The sequence below is a fragment of the Mustela lutreola genome, chromosome X (genome assembly GCF_030435805.1).
Source record: "Mustela lutreola isolate mMusLut2 chromosome X, mMusLut2.pri, whole genome shotgun sequence".
Lineage (NCBI taxonomy): Eukaryota > Metazoa > Chordata > Mammalia > Carnivora > Mustelidae > Mustela > Mustela lutreola.
In genome coordinates, this window is record NC_081308.1 from 91,378,668 (window position 1) to 91,402,966 (window position 24,299).

General features: G+C 38.7%; 1 long non-coding RNA gene and 1 other non-coding gene across 2 annotated transcripts in view; one reads left to right on the forward strand and one right to left on the reverse strand.

The window, feature by feature from the left end:
- The window catches only part of LOC131821527 (uncharacterized), a 166,018-nt gene that overhangs the window by 59,323 nt on the left and 82,396 nt on the right, over nucleotides 1-24,299 (forward strand). The gene's annotated exons all lie outside the window — the stretch shown is intronic.
- LOC131822340 (U6 spliceosomal RNA) lies at nucleotides 20,599-20,705 on the reverse strand. Its single transcript, XR_009350215.1, has one exon. It is a non-coding gene; the product is annotated as a U6 spliceosomal RNA (small nuclear RNA).

Genomic DNA, 24,299 nt, shown 5'->3' on the forward strand with positions numbered 1-24,299 from the left:
GCACATTCTGACAAGTTCCCAGCTTTTTTGTGGCATCCTTGGTCTTTATAAAAATATAAAATTACAAAAACAAACTGTTTTGTTATGCATCTCAGTCTATTTGCAATAGGGAGAGAAATCAAATAGGATATTAACTATTCAGAAAAGGAAAATGTTAGGGGGATTCTGCTGATCATAAATGGGCTCCATACAGGTCTGCCTGAACAGGATGATGGTTGGAAGTCTCCAGCTGTCTATATGCACAGGGGAGAGGTAGTCTTAAGTGGATTTGTGCATATGATATATGCACAGAAAGTGAGATATGTGGGAGAGAGTGTCAGTAGGGTCAGATGCAAGCAGAGGGGCAGAATGGTTAGTGGCGATACTTTAGCCTTGCCCCAGGACTGTGTCCACAGGTCCAAGCCCCATAGAATTATGGACTATAGAATCTAGCTACAGGGCCCATTTACAAAGTAAGGGGAAGTACTTTTTCTGTCCTTAGGTAACAAAGTATGGTAGGGAAAAAGGAAGGGTAAGGAACAATAGACCAAATGTTCAAACTGGACCACCAGTAACATTTGTAACATTTAAAGGTTTCAGGGCAAGAGTATAGTTAGGGCCTTCTTGCCATATATAAAAGTTTAAATCAACCAATAAACTGTTTAACAAAACCTTATCTCCAGTAACATGAAAAATTCACCTTTTTAATGATCTAAAAGACCAGGTTCAGATTTAATATACTGAGTGTATTTTAGTAATATATTTTTCTTATTTTGTTTATCAAGAAAATTTAAAAACACCAATCTGTCAGTCATAAGTATAAATCTATAATGGTTTATTGTGTGAAGTTCAGAACTATACATCTGGATACCTGGAGGTTCAAGGGCTGCTCTTTGCTGGGCCTGGTGTAGAAGGAAATCACAGGGCAGGGGATTATACAAGAGTATGAATTCCAGAAGGCTGGGGCTATTGGAAGTCAGTTTAGGGTCTGTCTTCCATCCATAGAGTACTCAAAGTTCTATTCTAGTAATGTTAAAGGAGAGTGGCCCCACTCCAGGTCCATGCCCCAATCCCTGGAACTCAGCCTACCCCCTCTCTAATCAAGAGAAGTTTCACATGCACTTATGTGGATAATGTAGCCACTTGTTCTCTGTTACCTACACATAACCATCACCTCTTGGTGACCTCTTACTCCTGGCAGTAAAACACGGACAGAAGCACAGACTCATTGAAGAGGAGCACCCAGATCTCTTGGGGGTTGAGACATGGGGCCATTTGGAGAACAAATTCAGGGCCCCAGGTACCTGTAGTATAATTAGAGTTGGGACATGGACTCTGAGTATGCACCAAAAAAAGACTTATCTTAATAAGAGTTGTATATAAATCTTTTGTCTAATGTAAGAGTTGTATATAAATCTCTTGTCTAATGTGAACCCCCTAAGGTCTTTAAACCCACATAAGGGCACTTAATATATATATTAACAAAAACTAAGCTAATATATAGTATATAGAGTATACAAATATGTAAAATATATTTTATGTATATAAATATATATATTTTTATATTTATATATTATATATGACTATCATGTATAATTACAATTTATATTATATTATGCTTATATTATATATAATTTTATTATAATTTATATTATACAATTAATATAATATATATTATTATACAATTAACAGTCCTGAGTCTGTAAAATAAGGCTGGTCCCTGCTGTAGGTGAAACTTGGAATATCCCACATTGCTTTAAACCAGTGGTTCCTAAACTTTAGTGTACTTCAGAAGCAGCTGAAGGACTTTTAAAATCTTGATGGCTAAGAGCCTACCTTCAGAATTTCTGACTCAGCATATCTGAAGTAGGGTCTGAGAATTTGTATTTCTAATGAGTTCTCAGGTAATAGCGATGCTGCTGGTCCACAGCAACTCAGCAGCACCATTTTGGTCTCCAGCCTACCTAGGTTCTTTCAATAAAATGCAGTAGAGACTAGACTACCATCCCTGCCATTACACAAATTGTTTATAATTTACATTTTAATTTATTTGAGACTATAATAAAATAATTTTAAATAGTCTTACCAAATAGTTGAAAGAGATTCCTCTCAAAAGACAGTAAGGTGGGCCAAAACAAATAGAAAAGTTACAAAGGTCTGAGTCAGTGTCATTTATGTAACAAAAGATTCTGCAACTTATTTATTTCAAAGAAGCTTTTATTTTTAATGTAAACCAATGCTGTCAAATATATCTGTAAAAGGTAAGAGTAAAGTCAGATGTCAGTTAATATCATCATGGGATGATTAACTTTGAAATAAAACTAGTGGTTTTGACTACTGAAAACTAGAATATCTGTGAAAAATAAATCCATTTCTTCCTTCTCAATCCATTTTGTTCTATGCCTTCCAGCTGTGGGATGGAACAAGAGTCAGTTAACAATTCTATACCACAAACATGTACCAGTAACTTTCTAATAGAAGAATCAAGTCAACCCTATGTACATCTGTTGTCTCAAGGAGAGAATGAAATGGTTTCTTCTTGTAACTCAGACCCTTAATAGCAGGATGCACATGCTTCAATCATTTGATCACACCAACCTTGACTTCATCTTGCCCACCACTATAAATGCTTTGCTTTTTCTTCCTTTAAAGACCACTCTGTGATTTAAATAAATCTTTCTACCTTAGAAGCCTGTGCTCTTTACACAAAGCACACATCCCTTATACTCCCAAACCTCCAGTTTCCATATCTTTAAAATGAGGATGAGGCTGTTAGCAAACATCTATAGTTGTGAAATTCAGAAAGAGAGACAGAAAGAAAGAGAGAGAGGGAAAGAAGGAGAGAGAAAGACAGAAATGGATGAATGGAGGAAGTATAAGCTGAGGCTTAATTACCAATTCAGTGATAAAAAATCTTACAAGGACAGATTTTATTTTCTTTTGAACGTCATATGAAATACAAAAACCTAAATTGAACTAATATTTGTGAGTTATTCATGAAATCCTTAACTCTACTACTTTTGTAAAGAGTCACCTTCTCAAAGGCATTGTTATTATAGGAGACTGTGGCCAAGTGATGAAAACACAGTTAGTGCATGGTATATCTGCTTTAGCTACTTCTTCGGGTGACTATTTTCTTTAAAAAAAAAAAAAGATCTCTAATACAAGATTTGATAAATTCCCCATCTGTAGTAGTCTTTTTTTTAAAGATTTTTATTTATTTATTTGACAGATCACAAGTAGGCAGAGAGGCAGGCAGAGAGAGAGGGGGAAGCAGGCTCCCTACTGAGCAGAGAGCCCAATGCAGGGCTCGATCCCAGGACTCTGGGATCATGACCCGAGCCGAAGACAGAGGCTTTAACCCACTGAGCCACCCAGGTGACCACCATCTGTAGTATTTTTTTTTTTGAAAGAGTAGGATGTTTTTATTTTTTTTTTAATGTTTTACATGAGCTACCTCATTTGAGGTTTATTTATTTATTTGTTTATTTTAAACTTATTTTTAATTTATTTTTATTTTCAGCATAACAGTATTCATTATTTTTGCACCACACCCAGTGCTCCATGCAATCTGTGCCCTCTATAAACCCACCACCTGGTACCCAAACCTCCCACACCCCCGCCACTTCAAACCCCTCAGATTGTTTTTCAGAGTCCATAGTCTCTCATGGTTCACCTCCCCTTCCAATTCCCCCAACTCCCTTCTCCTCTCTAACTCCCCACATCCTCCATGCTATTTGTTATGCTCCACAAATAAGTGAAACCATCTGTAGTAGTCTTAAAGCTACAGGACAGAAGATGTGCTGCTATGAATGAAGTACATTTCAGAATATACTGATTTTTATACTATCCAGTATATAAGTATATTATTAACATTTAATTGTTTTTTAAACTAAATTTCAACAATTTTTTTTCTTATTTAGTTTATAGAAAAATTTTAAAAACAAAGCTGTTAGTAACAAGTATATATCAGAAATGGTTAATTAATACTCAAGGTTCTACACTAAAACCTGGATTTTACACAGCCACCCTCTGCTGAGTCCATATCCATTTTGTCTTTATCCTGGTTCTTCATTTTCATCCTCTTCCACTTACTTCTCCTCGCCTCCAGCTTCTTGGGCCTCTTTATCAGAGTTTTCATACTGCTATTCAGTTGCTTTAGTGAATAATGATGTTGACTTTGAGGCCAGAAGATGGTGGAAAGAATATCCCAACTTAAAATCAGTAATGACATACAGTACTCTGTATCGCCCTCGCCCCACAAGGACGACAAGAACCCTGGTTCGGATGCATCTTCTCTCTCCTTATTTCCGCAAGTCTACACACTTATATACGCTTACATGACCAATCAGCGAGCAGGGTACAGGAGGGAGCGAATCAGGCTGCGTACCTAAACGAACAACTTCGCTAGCAACCAATGCTGTTTACTTCCGCTTAGTCTCACGAGGCAATCCTAACCTGGCAACTAGCCAGGCGTCATCTTTTAATGGCGGAGGCCGCCCTGGCCAGGGGCCTGCCTCCGACATCTCCCCCTTTTTTCTTTTATGGCAGGGATCGTGCCTGTCTTAGGTTGTCAGTGGTGGGGAATATCCTTACCCGTCATCAGACGGCAGATATCAATGATCTGCGTCCTGTCTTAGGTTGGTATATTTCCCCCACCAATCTTACCCGTCGTTGACTACCGATCCAGCATACTTAGCCACACTTGGGTGGATGTTCCAGCCTCGATGGCTAACAAGGCCTGCACCATGGCTTGCTGTTGCCTATGTTGCTGTCGCCTCCAAATTTGCAGTTTCCTTACTAGCAGAATCAAGCCCACTACGAGGATTATCATCAGACTAATTACGCTAGCCCATTGTTTCATAAAGGTTAACACATCTTGCAATGTTTTGATTATCTCTGGGAGGGTTGCAAGCTCAACTCTGGTGTTATTTATCCTTGTTATGCCTAGTAGCAGGTGCTGAGTATAGTTTTGGAATTCTGCAGACTAATTCCCCCGCAAGTATTGGGAGAGCTGTCTGGAGACATTCTGTAAGTCACTCATATTAGTATAGGCTATGGGAGTTAAACAAATTGCCGGGAAGGGTACTATACATCCCAGTCCCAATAGGGCCCCCCATATGTCCACTTGTTCTTGAACCAAATCCACTCTCTGCTTGCAGATGTGCATTGATCTGAGTCTGTGTTTGAAGGGCAGCTGCCGTTCCTTCTGCAAGGGTGTTCACAGCTTCCGCAGTGGGTATAGTTGCAGCAAGCGAGACTGCTGCTGCCGTGGCAGCTGCTGTAGATATAGCCAATGCTGTCACAACGGCGGCTGTGATACCAAAATCTCTCTTCTTTCTGGATAGCACCACCGGTAACTTGTCCTCTGGAATGGAAACTGGGATAGGAACATGGGTAGGGATATGCATAATCACAGACAGCTTGAAGGCTGTAACATTCCAGCACTGGGAAAGATATCAATTCTTAGTGCAATTCAACGTATCATTCAGCTCGCTAGCATTTGTTATGAGGGAAAGGAATGGTGGCCAGACGCATATGGGAGTGGGCTGATAAGTAATATTATTGGGACAAGACACATTAACTGTTGTCTCAAAGGTACTAGAGTCATTTTGTTTATAAGAACAGTTGAGGAATTTGCCACCATTTAACATGGACACTGCTGAGATATCAGTACATGCTCCTAGCAAGTTACAGACCTGCCATGCATCAAAGGGAGAGGAGGGAATATGAGAGAAGAGTTAGTCACTGGTAAAAGATATAGCCATGCTTTAACCACTGCCCACAGCTCTCTGGCTTGAGTCGGCCACAGGAGGTGTAGCATCCCCAGAGTTATCATCAGCATCTTCAGCATCATTACTGGTGTTTGGAGGCAAGGCTGCATGCACCAGCCGCTCTGGGATCCAAATTGGAGCCTTCTTTTCCTGTGGAAAAACACATACAGACCCCCTACTCCATACTAACACTGGATCTGGTCCATTCCACTTTCCTGTGAGGATGTCCGTCCAAAGTACTAAAGGCTTAGGGGAAGCAGCAGCATCACTTGCATGTCTGTCTGCAGCTGATTTACCCATTTTGTCCAATGTTAAAAAATTCAAAATAAAGAGAATGGTGTTGAGCTTATCTTTAGGGGACCTGAAGGTGTTCCCTATTCCCCCTTTTTGTTTATAAAGCTGATGGCTTCTTTACACCATTATTAGCCTGCTCATAAGCCAGCTGTTTTATCAATGGCATGGCTGTCTCTACCTCCCAAATATTCGACCAGCTGTTTGCATCAGCCTTGCTACAAAATCAGCATATGCTTCATTTGGTCCTTGTATTACCTTAGACAGCTGACCCTGTAAATCCCCACTGCCTTGAATTGTCTTCCATGCTTTAGTGGCCGCCGCGGCTATTTGCAGATACACCGCAGGGTTGTATTGTATTTGGGCCTGCTTTCCCATGTACGGTCGTATTCCCATTAACATTTCTAGGTCCCACTGAGGATTTCCAGCCGCTGCATTACGGTGGGCAATGTCCTGTGAGTATTCTTGCCAGGCTGTTTTCCATACTAGATATTGCCCTCCTGACAAGGTTGCGCGGGCTAGGTTACCCCAGTCTTCAGGGACTAAGTTCATTCCCGCTTTGGTCTCCAACAAAGATACCGTAAAGGCTGCCTGAGGGCCATACTGCATGACTGCTTCCTTTAATTGCTGAACTAGTTTAAAATCAAGAGGCTGATGATATCACTGGTTGTTTTGGTCCTCTAAAACCGGAAAGGCAGAGGCCAGGTCATGATCTCTCCAGCTGGAAACCCTGCCACTACCACATGTGGTGCAGCAGCTACAAGCTACTTGGCACGCCATAGGATTATACGGCGGAGGGGCACTAGGCGTCGCTGGAGTCCACAGTTGAAACTGCATTTTACGGTCTAACTCCTCCCCTGACATTTCTTCTTCCTCTTCACTAGAACTACCCCCTCTAAGGCACGAGAAGACTGCTCCTCTTTCACTTCCTCCAATGCCTCTGCTCCCTCTTGTAGAGCTGATTCACATTTGGGTTTAGGCCCCACCAGGCATCCCCGGAATAAGGTCCATATTGCCAGGGTCCCGGGTGGCAAAGGCGTTTTATTGTCCTGTTTCTTCAAATCCTCCCCTAAGTGGTCCCATTGAGGTATGTTTAGCAAGCCTTCATCTAGGAACCATGGAGCCGCCTTTTCCACTGTATTCAAAAAGGCCCAAGCAGTTTTTGCTTTTAGTGGAGTTCCATTGGCTTTCAGCAGGTCTTCTAAAGACCCTTCCAACCGTACTTTAGATACTTCAGATCCCATTATGAACACACAGACAACAGATGCAGACGTTAAAGACTCACTGCTAAATCCCGGCTCTAAGGCTGCCCCGCTTCTTATTGTGGACTTGTACAAGATTACCACCACTTTGATCGTGGTCCCTTCCCCGCTTACCTGCGGTTTCGATAAGAAAATCCTGGCTCTATGGCCGCCCCGCTTCTTGTTGCGGTCTTGTACAAGTTTCCCACCACCTTTGTCGTGGTTTTACCCCGCTTACCTGCGGACTTCTCCCTTGCAAGGTTTTTCTATTTTTACTCCCCGCTTTACCGCGGAATTCCCACTTTTGAACGTGGCCTTTACTCCCCGCTTTACCGCGGAATTCCCATTTTTGAACGTGGCTAATGTCCCCACTTATCTGCGGACCTTTACTCCCCATTTTCCTGTGGATTACCTTGCAAGATTCCTTTATTTAGTTCCCGTGTTTCGGCACCATTTATCGCCCTCGCCCCGCAAGGACGACAAGAACCCTGGTTCGGATGCATCTTCTCTCTCCTTATTTCCGCAAGTCTACACACTTATATATGCTTACATGACCAATCAGCGAGCAGGGTACAGGAGGGAGCGAATCAGGCTGTGCACCTAAACGAACAACTTTGCTAGCAACCAATGCTGTTCACTTCCTCTTTGGGCGTTCCGCTTAGTCTCACGAGGCAATCCTAACCTGGCAACTAGCCAGGCGCCATCTTTTAATGGCGGAGGCCGTCCTGGCCAGGGGCCTGCCTCTGACAACTCTGCCCTCAGGAGTACCTGTAAAATAGAAATATGTTTTTTTTTTTTAAAGAAAGAAAAGAAAAAGAATAGCTAGGCATGTTGCTAATGTTTGATAACACTCCCATGGCCTTCAGATTTCTGCTGCTTGATAGCTTTCTCAGCGAGGTTTTCCCCCTATTTCTAGTAGATCTCAATCTCTCTACTGCTGATTATTTCTGGTTCTTGTGAGAAGGGACCAGAACCACTTGGTCCTCATTGTGTTTTGTATGTTTTTTTCAGAACTTCATTGGAAAATATGTGTTTTCTCTTTTCCTTCAGGCTCACTTTCCATTTTCTCCCCCACACCTTCCTGACACCTACTTCCCAATGACATTCACCTTCTTTAGGTTCATGAATTGCATTGATGATCTCAAATCTCAAAGCTCTTATCAAAGAGAGGCTGGTAAAACTCATACTTTTTGTCAAGACTGTAAAAGTTCTTATGGAATTGGGTACATTCAGCCTGAAGTTTTTTGAAAGCGCTGACCTGTTGGTTAATCACTGGAGGCAAGCACTGCAAGTGGCCTAAAAGTAAGCCAACTATAACAATGGCAGCATCATTCAGTACTTCACCCTCCCAGAACTTGACCTCCACTGTTTCCTCTGTCTTCTGGTATGTAGCCCTCTCTGCTGGTTCCTCCAGCACCCAGGATCAGGTTCCCTCTACCGGTATCTTCCCTCCTAGACCTTGGCTCCTGGGACCTCTTCTGGGTCCTCCCCCTCCAGAGGCACCAGTTCTTTTCCAGGGTCATTGGGCTCCCAGGAGCGGTGTCTAACCACCACTCAGCCTGTGTGTGGCTGAACCAGATTACAGTTATCATGGACACAGTGTGGAAGAGCAGGGGTCCCAGTTATGCCTAGGGGCCAAAATTATGTCCATGGTAAACTGACAGATGTCCAGAACAACTTCTGCATCTTCCTTACCAGTCTCTTCTTCTTTGTCCATGTAATTCTCATCCTCTTCCTCAAAGCTGTCATCTGCCTCCTCTTCCTCATTCTCCTCCTCTTCTCGGCCTCCTTCCACATCTCCTCCCTCCTCTTCTCCACCTCTTTCTCTTTCGTCTTCATCCTCTTCCTCCTCCTCTTCCTCTTCCTCTTCTTTCCTCCCACTCCTCTTCTAGCTGCTGTACATCCCAGTTTCCCTGGACTACAGGTTGAGCAGAGCACTGCCCACCCTCCTCCTCCCAATTGCCTGGAACAACTGCCTGGAAATCCCTGGGGGCTGCAGCCCTTGTGATTACAGCCCCACATTCTGCAGGTGCTGTACCGTCCCTGATGGATTCAGGGTCCTGCCTCTTCTCCCCCACGCCTCTCTTCTGGCCACCTGGGATTGGACCTTGATTCTCTGTAACAGACATGGTAGAAGAGATAGACCACTCAGTGCCTCAACTGCAGATGTGATCTGGCTACTTAACAAAGGTGGCGAAGATGGCAGTTGTGGAGGATATTGCTGCTGAGCTGAGGCTGTTGGCAGCGGTGTCTCCTGGGAGGTGGTAGAGGCAGTGGAGAAAATGGCGGCATAGGATACAACAGTCTAGTAAGGTGTCTGTGGAGGCCCTACTGCAGGAAGGACCCGGTGAGTTGGGGGAGAGGGTGGGCTGCAAGGAGCAGCCAATTGAGGCTGTGCCTGAGGCAGTGTTAGACAAGGTGGGAACCAATCCTTTGGGTGGTTAACAGGAGGCAAAGCTTCAAAGAGTCAACAAAGGAATGTTTCCCTCTTTGCAAGCTCTAAGCTCATTTGCTGAAAGATAAGAATTGACATGCCTGGGGGTCCACTGACTTTTGAAGACCCTCAGCTTCTAGAGTTTGGGTCTTTTCTCTCTTCCTTTTCAGACCTCAGAGGGCTGGATTACCTTTTAAGTCCATGCATGTCCTGTCCTTTTAATTCTATTGCCAGAAAGGCTAAAGTGTTCCAATGTGGAGGCACTCTGGGCCAAGGGTAAATTGTTTCCTGAGGTCTACTTTGAGATGACTTGTGCCAATAGGGACAGAATAATAAAAAAAAATTGTGTGTTTCAGATCTCAGCACTTGTAAAAACCTACCAGAAGAGAAGGAAAAGAGAATTTGGACATTTTTAACATTATCAAAGCTATTTAGAAAAAAAAATACAACTGAAATGGATGCAGTCAGAACAGAGAGTTGAATAGATGTTAAAAACCAGAGCTCAAAGGTGTTTAATGAACAATGCTAAATTTTCTTGAAGTCTCCAAAGAATGAATAAAGAGATATTTCTTTTAAAGGGCCACAATTTTTAAGGACCAAGCATGCAGGCAGTCTTCCTAGAATGATTACCGAGTCAACAGTCCAAGACTTTTTGTTGCAACCAACCCCACTTAGCCAAGATCTGAAGTGTAAACAATTCTTAAAATTATGAAGAAATCAACTCTTATTTTATACTGATTCCATTTACTGCTGTTACTGAGCAAGAAGCACCAAAAAAAAAAAGAATTCCTGATGAATCATCTGGGTTCAGACATACTCCTCCCTATCCTAATTATGTAGCAACAGTTTATATCTCTGCATGGTAATCAGAGTCAACTTGCCCCACTGCTATATAAACTCCTTTCTTTGCCTGCTAACCCACTGCCATGAAGAGACTATAGTGACTAGGTAGTAGTTGTAGCTTCAGGTTCACTAGAACCCATCCTGATTACTTTACTGGAAGCAGTCTTTCTTAGACCCAGAACATTTGCTATGGCAGACCCTAAAGTTTAATAGGCATTTATTTCCTTCTTGTAAACATCCTTGCTAAATGGTTCTATTCCATGACAAAATTGTGTGTATCCCAATTGTCATAGAAACCCGGAGGTCACCATGATGTTTGAACTGTTGACAGCTTTCTGTGGTCATCAAAATGTGAAAATTGATTTTCACACTGAGAACCATAATCCATGCTTCAGCCACCTACACCTCCTTCCAATATAAGGATTGAATAGACATTGTTAAAGACAAGAAGCTCAACAAGGTACAGTGTGGAGGGGAAAACTTCATATAATGGTTTAGATAGGTAGTTAGTATAGGGTGTGTGGCAGATTTGGTTTCCTTTCAAAAACACAAACTACTGGGATTCTAGTCTTATAATTTAACTTCCTTAGAGACTAGCATAACTGATACTACATTCATTCAGAATCTCAAAGACAACATAGCCCCAAATATACACCCATCACTTGGTTGACTTGAGAGTTTGGTAGATAAGGAAAATAAGTCTCAAAGATGGAGAAAATGCAAACAGATCTGAGAAACCTCTGATTCTCTTCAGTAAATGCCTCAGATCTCAATCATATGCTAGAAAGCTCAGACTGCCTCCCTCCTCTTCCAAACAAAACCACAAACTGAATTGTGAGTCACCTAAAATCCTTACTATCAAATCCTGATATTAATCACTTTTTGGCTGTCCATACTTCTGCTCAGTATCTCATTTCCAGGCATAATACACTACATGCTGTCAGTGTAAAAATTGGCCACATCAGTTGAAAGATTACCTTCTTTCATAGGCACAGTAAGTTTATCCTCAGAGTCACAGGCTTAAAATAGCACTATTATTCCTCACAATGCTAGGAATGAATGAAACAATGAATGAATGAATGAATGAATGACATGGTAGAAAAAATATTAGATAATGATAGATATGATTTTAATGAAAAGATAATATCTAAGTAATATATGGAAATCAGTTTCTAATCATGATAAATATTCTCCAAGTAACAATGAAGATTTTCTGGTAACAACAGTCCCTTGGGCTGGAATGTCTGTGCCGATGGAGTGCACAGGGAATCTTGGTCATCTTAGAATAATATTAGAAAATATAGAGAAAGGCAAACAACACAGTGAGCTGTTTCCAAAGTCAATAGTTAGTTCATAGCTGTTTCCAAAGGCACTTTTTGGAACAATGTACATGAGGATGGCAGTACATGAGGATGTACATAAAAATGATTCTTGGAAAGACATCCATTTTTGACAAAATGCCCTGTGCCCTAGTGACCACAGAAATTATTTAAGATTATGGGAATTATGGTCATAAAGCAAAGGAAGTCCCTACATACTGCCAGTGGTGGGGATGCTCAGAGATAGTTATTTTAGAATGGTAATAAACAATGACTCAAACAATAAAATATATGTAAGGCTGATGAGGACCTGATAAACACATCATTACTGCATAGAGTAAAATACAGTCTGTAATATTAGATTATTTAGGTTAGAAAGAGAGAGCTGTAATATGCACAGCTTTCTTGGATTAAAAAGCAAGGTGGGAATCTTCTATGTTCATTTCTAAGTTCTCTATTACAAGAAGAAGACTTTCTGTTTCCCAGATGACACTAGAGGCCACTCCGGATCAGAATTAAACCTGAAACCCTGGGGCGCCTTGGTGTCTTAGTCAGTTAAGCCCCAGCTCAGGTCAGGATCCCAGGGTCCTGGGATTAAGTCTTCCATTGGGTTCCCTGCTAAACAGGGAGTCTGCTTCTCCCCCTGCTCCTCCGCCAGTTCATCCTTGCTCACATGAGCACTCTCTCTCAAAATTAAATTATCTTAAAAGCCTGAAACCAAAATTAATGAAGGTGATCATTATGTTTTTAGTGGCAATAAATAGAAGACAAATATTAAGGATCATTATTGAGCCTCTAGATTTTGACAAGGGAGCAATATGGCGAAGTAGTTGGATGTTTAAGGTTTCCAGCAGGGAAAAAAAAGACAGATGTGTCTTTCAGTGTCAGAGATGCAACTTACAAGCTATATAACTTAGTGTAATTTTAACATTCTGTAAATGTAGCTTTCTTATCTGTTGGATAGGGATAATATTAAGGCTAACACTATAGAGTTGATGAAAGCACATACTACAACACATGAACAGAATAACCCTAAGCATTCTTTTAAATAAAGTAATGGCAGAGAGGTTTAAAATCAATAATCTAATTGTGCACATTAAGAAGCTAGATAAAGAAAAGAAATTAATACCAGAGTTAGTGTAAAAAAAAAAAAGACATTATAGAGCTAATAAAAAACATTATCAGTTTTCTGATAAGCTAACATTATTTGTTTTTCTTGAGAACATAAATAAAATTCATTAAGCGCTGCTTGAATAATTATGGAAGACAGAAAATACTATTTACCAGTATCAGGCATGAAACAGGGGATATTTCTACAAATTCTTTAAACACTCAAATAAGAAGAGAACCTAGGAACAATTTTATGCCAATAAATTCTATAACATATAGACATAGAAATACACAAATTCCTTGGGAAAAACAATTTAGAAAACTAACACACAGATTGAAAATCTTAGCAGTGGTATAGCTACAAAAATTTGAATTTCTAATTTTAGAAATGTTTCCTGGTAATGGTACAGAGAGAAGGAACTGAGGTGGAGCTCAGTGGGCTTCATGAGTAAGAGATGGAGCCAAGCATCTGAGGAAACCAGAGTGACTACAGATTGTAGTGTACAAAATACACAAGAAGAGAAATATCCACAGAGAGAAGATACTAATTCTGTAGAAAGTCCCTTGAACATTAAGAATAATAACTAGAACATGTACATGAAACTACCCCAGGCTGGCGGGGGAAAAAATTGGAAATATTAGAGGATACTTTTCTGGTACTCACATGGGAAAAGGAATAAATACATGTTCCCACCAGTCAGACTGGAAAAACTTAAAAGCACTGGTTATTCAGCTGAATACACAGGAGAGTCTTGCCTCAGGAACAAGAAATGATTAGCTCTAGATGGAGGATACCTCCAAATCCACCATATGGAATCACAAAAGCAATTTCTGAAATAATCAAAATGTCTCCAAGTAACTTAAATGTGTATTAGAGCAAATTCAAGGGTATGTACAGAAATGAAATATCCACCATCCACCAAGATAAACTGTAAAACCAACATCCATTTAATAATTAATTAGACATTCAATGGCCTAGTAAAACACAATCCATAATGAGGAGAATAATGAGTACATACATCCAAACTAACTCAGAATTGACACTAGAAAAATTATTATATCTATATCCCATATGTTCAGTTAGGTAGAGATATGGAAGATACTTTTAAAACTGGAAATTGAAGGTCTACAGGTGAAAATTGCCATGTTTGAGATGAAAAATATGGATCCCAAATCAAAATCTCAGTAAGTTACTTTGTGAATATCAGCAAAATTATCCTAATTTTATGTGGAGGGGCAACACAATATTGAACAAAGTTGGAGGACTGACACTACCAAATTTCAAGACTGTATAAAGCTTCAGTACTCAAGAAACTATGCTATCCATGAAAGAATAGAAAAAGTATCATTGAAACAGGGAGTCCAGAAATAAACCTCCATACATACAGTGAAATAAATTTTGAGAAAGGAGCAATACAAAAAGCAGTACAATGGAGAAAAGATGGTATTTTCAAAAGATGGTGTTGTAAAAAATGGACACTCAAATGCAAAAATAAATGAATCTAGATTTAAAATTAACTCAAAGTTAATCATAGAGCCAAATGAAAAATGCAAAGCTATAAAAATCCTAAAAGATAATGTAGAAGAAAATCTACATGACCATGGTATGGAGTTAACTTTATACATACAATACCAAAGGCATGAAATAAATAATCACATGATAATCATATGAAATAAATAAATGAAATAAATAAATATCCAGATAGATAAGCTGGAATTCATTAAAATTAAAATGTACTTCTCTGCAAAAGTCATTATCAAGAGAATAAAAAGGCAAGTCACATACTGGAAGAAAATATTTGCAACAGATATATCTGATAAAGAACTATTATCCAAAATATACAAAGCACTCTTAAAACTCAATAATGAGATGGAGTGCCTGGGTGGCTCAGTGTGTTAAAGCCTCTGGCTTCGGCACAATCCCAGGGTCCTGGGATCGAGCCCCACATTGGGCTTTCTGCTCCATGGAGAGCCTGCTTCGTCCTCTCGCTCTCTCTCTGCCTGGCTCTCTGCCTACTTGTGATCTCTGTCAAATAAATAAATAAAATCATTTCAAAAACTCAATAATGAGAAATGAACAATACAATTTTTAAAACTGGACAAAACACCTCATCAAAGATTAATAGATGGCAAATAAGTATCTGAAAAGATGCTCAACATCAGTATGTCTTTAGGGAATTGCAAACTAAAGCAATGAAGACACCACTACATGCCTATTAGAAAGGAAAAAATTTAAAACATTGACAACACCAAATACTGGAGAAAATATGAAGCAAAAGAAACTCATCTCTTGGCTGTAGGAATGCAAAATGATAAAAATCGTTTTGGAAAACAGCTCAGCAGTTGCTTAGAAAACTAAACATACTCTTACCATGCAATCCAGCAATCATGCTCCTTCGTATTTACACAAATGAGCTGAAAACTTATGTTCACACAAAAACCAGTATACAGATATTTATAGTACCTTTCTTCATGGTTTCCCAAACTTGGAAGCAACCAAGATGTCTTTCGTTAAGTGACTGGATAAATAAATTGTAACTATGGGAGGACAGGGGACTCTGCATTCTGCTGAATTCTTTTGTGAATCTAAAATTATTTTTAAAAATAAAGTTTATTTAAAGACCACAAACACCAAACCAAAATAAATATGCACAAACAAACAAACAAAAAACACTTAATGGGATTGATGGTAGATTAGACTTGGCAGAAGAAAACATAGTAACTTTGAGGATATAGCAATAAAGTATCCAAAATGAAACACAGAGGAAAAAAATCTTAAAAAAAAAATGAAAAGAACATCATTCATCTGTTTGACAACTTCAAGTTGCAAAATATATACGTAATTAGAGTTTTTGAAGTGGGGACAGAAATATATTTGAAGAAACAATAGCTGATTTTTTTTTTGCAAATTTGATGTAAATTTGAATCCATGGATCCAAGTGTCTTAACAAACCCAAAACATAAAAGTATAAATTTCAACAAGGTATATACTAACGTAATTGCTCACATTAAGTGATAAAAAATAATCTTAAAAGTAGACAGAGGTGGTGAAAACTTATATTGCATACGAGGAACAAAGAGAAGATGACATCAAATTTCTCATGGGAAACAAGTGAGGAAATAGTGTGGTAATTAATACCTGTAAAGTATTTTTTTTTAAAGGAACATTTCTTTTTTTTTTAATTTTTTTTTAATTTATTTATTTGACAGAGAGAGATCACAAGTAGGCAGAGAGGCAGGCAGAGAGAGAGGAGGAAGCAGGCTCCCTGCTGGGCAGAGAGCCCGATGTGGGGCTCGATCCCAGGACCCTGAGATCATGACCTGAGCTGAAAGCAGAGGCTTAACCCACTGAGCCACCCAGGCGCCCCACCTGTAAAGTATTTTTTTAAAAATTTCAACCAGCATTCTATAAACAGCAAAAAAACTTTTAATAGGAAGAGAATTTATCACCAGGAAACCCACACTATAAAAAGTGCTAAAGGAAGTTTTCAGGTCAAAAGAAATTGATAAGATAAAAACAGAAGGGGAGGGAAAAAGCCTCTTAACCTTAAGAAACAAACTGAGAGTTGTTGGAGGGGAGGGGGATGGGAGGATGGGGTATCTGGGTGATGGGCATTAAGGAGGGCACTTGATGTAATGAGCACTGGATGTTATATATAACTGATGAATTGCTAAATTCTACTTCTGAAACTAATAATATTATATACATTAACTAAATTATATTTAAATAATTTAAAAAATAACAAATGGAAATCTAGATCTACAAAAGGTTTAAAAAGCACCAGAAATGATATTGACTTGAGTAAATATATAAATTTTTTTCTTACTATTTATATGTCATTTTTAAAAGATAACTATTTATTCAAAGGTAATAATATCTTCGTGATTTATAAAATATGTATAAATAAAATGTATGACAATAATAGAATAAAGACTGGGAAGGGAGATATTAAAGTATACTATTATAAGTTTCTTAAAATATATGTGATAAAGTATATCACTTGAATATAGACCGTGGTAAGTTAAAGATCCATACTATAATCTCTAAAGCAACCACAATAATAACAAAACAGAGTTATAGCTAAGAAGACAACAAAGGAGTTAAATTGAAATCATAACTATAATCTGAAGAAAAAGGCAGAATAAAAGTAAAATGGGAACAAGGAATGGATTTGGACAATTAGAAACCAAGAACAAGATGATAGACTTAAACCTAACTGTATCAAAACCTACATGAATGTTAATGATCTAAATACCCCAACTAAAATGCAGAGATTTTGTAACATCCAATGCTTATCACATTTGCCCTCCATAATACCCATCACCCGTTTACCCCATCTCCCCCACACCCCTCACTTCTGTAACCCTCAGTTTTTTCCTGGAGTCCAGAGTCTCTTATAATTTGTCTTCCCTTCTGATTTCTTCCCAGTCAGTTTTCCCTCCCTTTTGCTATGGTCCCCGTCCTATTCATTAGGTTCTGCATGTGAGTGAAACCATATGATAATTGTCTTTCTCTGCTTGACTTATTTCACTTAAGCATAATCACGTCCTGTTCCATCCATGTCGATGCAAATGGTAGGTATTCATCCTTTCTGATGGCTGAGTAATATTCCATTTTTATAGTCCACTCCAAGGGCCACATCTTCTTTACCTATTCATCCATTGAAGGACCTCTCAGCTCCTTCCACAGTACGGCTATTGCAGACATTGCTGCTATGAACATGGAGGTACATGTGCTCCTTCTTTTCACTACGTCTGTATCTTCAGGGGCAAAAACCTAGTAGGGCAATTGCTGGGTCATAGGTTAGCTCTATTTTTAACCTCTTTAGGAGCCTCCATACTGTTTTCCAGAGGGGCTGTACCAGCTTGCATTCCCGCCAAAAGTGTAAGAGGGTTCCCCTTTCTCTACTAATGAGTCGTTGAACACTACATCAGAAACTAATGAGCATAATAAAGCCTTCACTAAATAAAAAAAAAAAAAAAAAAAAAAAAGAAACTAATGATGTACTATATGTTGGCTAATTGAACATAATAAAAATAAATTAATTTTTTAAAAATATATGCTGAATATCATTTTTGTCACATAAAATGCATACATTGAATAGTGTTTTACTCATGATATTTTGACTCTTGGAATTAAAGCAATGACTTGATAGTTCTTATTTGAATTTTTTCAGATAACTTCAACTATTTTTCAGTATCTAATGTTAGGGGATTCTAAATGTTAGGGGATTCCTAATGTTTTTCAGAGAGTTGCACATATGTATAGTATCAATCATATCATATCTCCCCCAAGGAAAATATGGAACTAGTGTCTCAAAGGTCTTAAAATTAAAACCAAAAATATTACAAAAATAAAATAAAATAACTTGCAGAGATTGTCAGGTTGCATAAAATAACAAGACCCAAGCACATGCTGCCTACAAGAATACCCTGTGTTGCCATAAACTCCCCTCTGTTAACCATCACTTTTTTTCTCTATAGTTAAGAATCTGAAAAAAAAAGAATGTTTCTTGCCTTGTCTTTCTTTTTTTTCCCTTTGCTCATTTGTTTCTTAAATTCCACATATGAGTGAGATCATATGCTATTTGTCTTTCTCTGATTTATTCTGCTCAACATTATACTCCGTGATTCTATCCATGTTGTCACAAATGGCAAGATCACATTCTTTTTGATGACTGAATAATATTCCTGTGTGTGTGTGTGTGTGTGTGTGTGTGTGTGTGTGTACAGATATATATATATACCACACCTACTTTATCCATTCATCAGTCAATGGACACATGGGCTGTTTCCATAATTTGGCTATTGTAAATAATGCTGTCATAAACATAGGGGTGCATATATTATTTTGAGTTAATTTTTTGTATTTTTGGATAAATAATGAGTAGTGAGATTCCTGGGTTATAGGGTAGTTCTATTTTTAATTTTTTGAGGAACCTCTGTACTCTTTTCCAGAATGGCTGCACCAATTTGCCTTCTCACCAATGGTACAAGAGGGTTCCTTTTTCTGCAAATCCTCATCTACACTTACTTTTTCTGTGTTGTTGATTTCAGCCATTCTTTTTTTTAAAGATTTTATTTATTTATTTGACAGAGATAGAGAGAGAGATGACAAGTAGGCAGAACATCAGGCAAAGAGTGAGAGGGGGAAACAGGCTCCCTGTTCAGCAGAGAGCCCAATGTGGGGCTTGATCCCAGGACCCTGAGTACATGACTTGAGCCAAAGGCAGAGGCTTAACCCACTGAGCCACCCAGGCGCCCTGATTTCAGCCATTCTGACAGGGCTGTGGTGATATCTCATTAGTTTTGATTTGTATTTCCCTGATGATGAGTGATATTGAACATATTTTCATGTGTCTGCTGGCCATCTGTGAATTTTCTTTGGAGAAATGTCTGCTCATGTGTTCTGCTCATTTTTCAATTGTATTATCTGTTTTTGGGTATTGAGTTGTAACAGTTCATATTTTGGATGATAACCCTTTATTAGATATGTCATTTGTGAATATCTTCTCTCATTCAGTAGGTTGCCTTTTAGTTTTGTTGAAACTTTTTATCTTGATTTTTTATATAAGGGTTTTTTTATATATGTTGAGCTATGTTGAGCTATGTTCCCTCTAGACCTACTTTGCAGAGGGTTTTTATTATGAATGAATGGTGTAGTTCACCAAATGCTTTTTCTGTATCTATTAAAGTGATCACGTGGTTTTTATCCCTTCTCTTATTGATGTGATATATTAAATTGGTTGTTTTGTGAATGTTAAAATACCCTTGTATCCTCGAAATAAATCCTCCTTTATTTTGATGTATGATTTTTAATATATTGTTGGATTTGGCTTGCTAATATTTTGTTGAGGATTTTTGCACCTATATTCATGAGTGGTATTAGCCTGTAGTTCTGTTTTTGTGATGTTTTAATCTGGTTTAGGTATCAGGGTGATATTAGCCTCATAGGGTGAATTTGGAAGTTTCCCTTCCTCTTATATTTTTTGTAATAGTTTAAAAATAGGTATTAACTCTTTAAATGCTTAGTAGAATTCCCCTATGAAGCCATCTGGTCCTGGACTTTTGTTTTCGAGGAGTCTTTTGGTTACTGACCCAATTTCTTTGCCAATTATCAGTTCATTCAAATTCTCTATTTCTTCCTGCTTTAGTTTTTGTAGGTTATATATCCCTAGAAACTTATCTATTTCATCTATATTGTCAAATTTGTTGGCATATGACTTTTCATAATATTGTGTTACAATTGTTTGTATTTCTGTGATGTTAGTTGTTATTTCTTCTCTTTCATTAATAATTTAGTTTACCTTGGTCCTGTGTCTTTTTTTTAATGAATCTTATGAGAGTTTTATCAATTTTGTCGATCTTTTAAAGAATCACCTCTTGGTTTTGTTGATATGTTCTCTTGTTTCTTAGTTTCTATATCACTTATTATTGCTCTAATCTTTATTATTTTCTTCCTTTTTCTGGGTTTTGGTTCTGTGTAGTTTTTCTACCTCCTTTAGGTGTAAATTTATGATGTTTATTTGAGACCTTTCTTGCTTCTTGAGGTAGGCCTGCCTGTGTTGCCATAAACTTCCCTCTTAGAACCACTTTTGCTGCATCCCAAATATTTTGGACCATTATATTTTTTATTTCTGTGTCATCCTTACACAGAGGCCATGCTAATGTTCTCTGTATCATTCCAATTATAGTATATGTGTTACTAAAGCAAGCTCTGTTTTCATTTTCATTTGTTTCCATGTACTTTTTGATTTCTTGTTTGATTTCTTGGTTCATCCATTCATTGTTTAGTAGCATGTTATTTAGCCTCCATGAATTTGTGCTCTTTCAAGATTTTTTTTCTTGTGGTTGGTTTCTAGTTTCATAACATTGTGGATAGAAAAGATGCACAGGATGAATTATATGATCTGTTCTGGAAAATATTCTGTGTGCATTTGAAAAGAGTGTGTATTCTACTGTTTTAGAATGGAATGTTTTGGATATGTCTGGTAAGTCTATCTAGTCTAATGTGTCATTCAAGGCCACTGTTTCCTTCTTGATTTTCTGTTTGGACCCTCTGTCCACTGATGTCAGTGGGATGTTAAAATTCCCTACTATCATTGTGATACTATCAATTATTTCTTTTATATTTGTTATTAACTGTTTTTATGTATTTAGTGCTCCCATGTTGGGTGCATAAATATTTACAATTGTTATATCCTCTTGAATCATCTCCTTTATTAGTAGTATACTTCCTTGTCTCTTGTTATAGTCTTTGTTTTAAAGTCTACTTTGTCTGCTATAAGTATTGCTACCTTGCTTTCTTTTGGTATTCATTTGTGTCATAGATGTTTCTCCATCCCCTCACTTTCAATCTACAGGTGGCTTTTGGTCTGAAATGAGTCTCTTGTAGAAAGCATATAGACAGGTCTTGTTTTTAATCTACCTTATCACCCTATGTCTTTTGGTTAGAGCATTTAGCCCATTTACATTCAAAGTATTTTTTTTTTTTAGATTTTATCCATTTATTTGACAGACAGAGACAGCACAAGCAGGCAGAGGGAGAGAGAGCAGCAGCCTCCCCACCAAGTAAGGAGCCCAACATGGGACTCAATCCCAGGACCCCAGGATCACTACCTGAGCTAAAGGCAGCCGCTCAACCAACTGAGCCACCCAGGCGTCCCTCAAAGTAATTATTGATACATGTGTATTTATTGCCATTTTGTTACTTGTTTTATGGTTGTTTCTATAGTTTCTCTGATACTTCTTTTGCTGTTTTAATGGTTTGTCGGCTTTCTTTAGTGATATACTTGGATCCCTTTCTCTTTATTCTTTGCATACCTATTACTGGTTTTTGATTCATGGTTTTTGTATAACATCTTCTGCATATAGCAGTCTTTATTACGTTTATGAATGCTTACACTTAAACCCATTCTTTACTCCCCTCCCTCCCACATTTTAGCTATATGGTGTCATATTATACATTTTTATTTTATGAATCCTTTACCTGTTTTTACAGAAATCTTTTTACTGCTTATTTTTTCTTTCCATACTTTCACTTATGGTCTTCCTTTCCACTCAAAGAGTCTCCTTTAATATTTCTTGTAGGACTAGTTTAGGGGTCGTGAACTCCTTTAGTTTTTGTTTGTCTGAAAAACTATCTCTCTTTCTATTCTGAATGATAGCCTTGCTGGGTAGAGTATTCTTGGCTACAGATTTTTTTTCCCTTTCAGCACTTTGTATGTATCATGCCACTCCAGTCAGACCCACAAAGTTTCTGCTGAAAATCTCCTGCTAGCCTCATAGGGTTTCCTTTGTATGTAAGTGCCTATTCTCTTGCTGCTTTTTGTCATTTTAATTACTGTGTATCTTGGTGTGGACCTCTTTGGGTTGAAGTTTTGGGGGAAATTTCTGTGCCTCCTAGATCTGGATCTCTGATTCCTTCCCCAGATTAGGGAACTTTTCAGTTGTTATTTCTTCAAATACATTTTCTGCCCCCTTATCTCTTCTCCTTTTGAGATCCCTATAACATTGATGTTGTTACACTTGATGGGGTTACTATTTTCTGTAAAACTATATTCAATTTGCATAATTTTCTTTCCTCTCCTTTGTTTAGCTTTGTTACTTTCCTTTACTCTGTCTTCCAGGTCATTAATTTGTTCCTCTGCTTCATCTAGCTTGCTATTTACTCCATGAAGTACATTTTTAAAATATTTATTTATTTGTTTGTTTATTTTAGAGAGAGAGAGAGAGAATACAAGCAGGGGTCAAGCAGAGGGAAAAGGAGAGAATCTCAAGCAGACCCCACAATGAGCACGGAGCCGAACATGGAGCTTGATCGCATGACCCCAAGATTATGACCTGAGCCAAAACGAAGAGTCAGACACTCAACCAAATGAGCCACCCAGGCATGTTACCATGAAGTATATTTTTAATATTATTTAATATGTTCTTAATCTCTGATTGGTTCTTTTTTATCTCTATGTTAAAGTTTCACCAATGTCTTCCACTCTGTTCTCTAGCCCAGCAAGTATCTCTATGATCATTACTTTAAGTTTTCTGTCTAGCATATCACTTATATCTGTTCACTCTTAGTCTTTTGCTGTGGTTTGGGTCTGTTCTTTCATTTGGAAGATATTTCTCATCTCCTTATTTTGTCTGAATTTCTGTGTGTATATGTGTTCTAAGAAAATCAGCTACCTGTCTTACTCTTAACAATAATAGCCTTAGAAAGGAGAGATCCTTTAGTGCTCTGCAGTGCAGTATCGCCTGTTCCCCAGGGCCTGGTACTTCAGTCAGTGTCTCCTATATACATTGTGTGTGCTCTTCTGTTGAGTCTCAGCCTTTTTTTCCCTTCAATCCAGTTATCCACAGAGGCTCTCTTTACCTACTGTGTGCAATGTTTGGTGCCCAGGACGGGTGGGGCACATTTTAACAAGGTGTTTGAAGGCTTGCTTGCAAAATGAGACCCAATACCACTGCTACCAGAACTGAGGCTCGCAAAAGCTGTGGGTCAGGAGACATGGTACTGCTGAGGTTTGTACTGGTCCTCTGGGAGAGGGTTCCTGCAGTGCAGGTACTCATGTGAGTGACTGAGAAGGGTGGGTCAATGGAAGCACAGGGTGGGGGGACTTGTGGTAAGCAAGTTAGGTAAGGAGTTTTGGCTTTGTACTAGTTCCTGCAAGTGGCCTTTGTTTATGCTGGGGAGTGGGGGGAGCAAATGATACCTGCCAACTCCTTTGTTCCTGGAGGGGCCTCCCTGTGATCCCTGTGTCTCCCTGACTCATGCTCTGAGATGAGCAAATCACTCTCTGTTCTGTCTGTCCCCAGCATTTTTCAAACTGCTGGTTCTGCAAGTACAATGGCACAGGCCGTTGTACTGTCTCTTTAAGGGCAGGGTCTCCACTTCCTAAAGTCATTGGGCTCTCCCAGAGCCAAAGCCTCCAATATTTAAAATTCTAGACTTTAAGTTCTATTGGTTTTAGGAACTCATGAAATTCAGCCCCTGTCACTTCCAAAGGCAAATATTACAGAGATTTGTCTTCCCCTGTTCCTGGGCTCCCTGATGTGAAAATCTGTTTTCTGCCCATATCTGTACCACCAACTTCCTCCCTACCTTGGATGGTCCCAGTCCCATTTTGCTCCCAGACCACACCTTCACACTTCCTATGGTCTTTGATGTGGCCTTTCCCCACCTTTAGTTGTGGAGTTTGTTCTTCCAGTCTTTGAGTAATTTCCCAGGTTATTTATACTGATATGGGTGTTATCTAGCTGTATCCATGGGACAAGGTGAGCTTAGGGCCCTCCTACTCGGCCATCTCTCTCC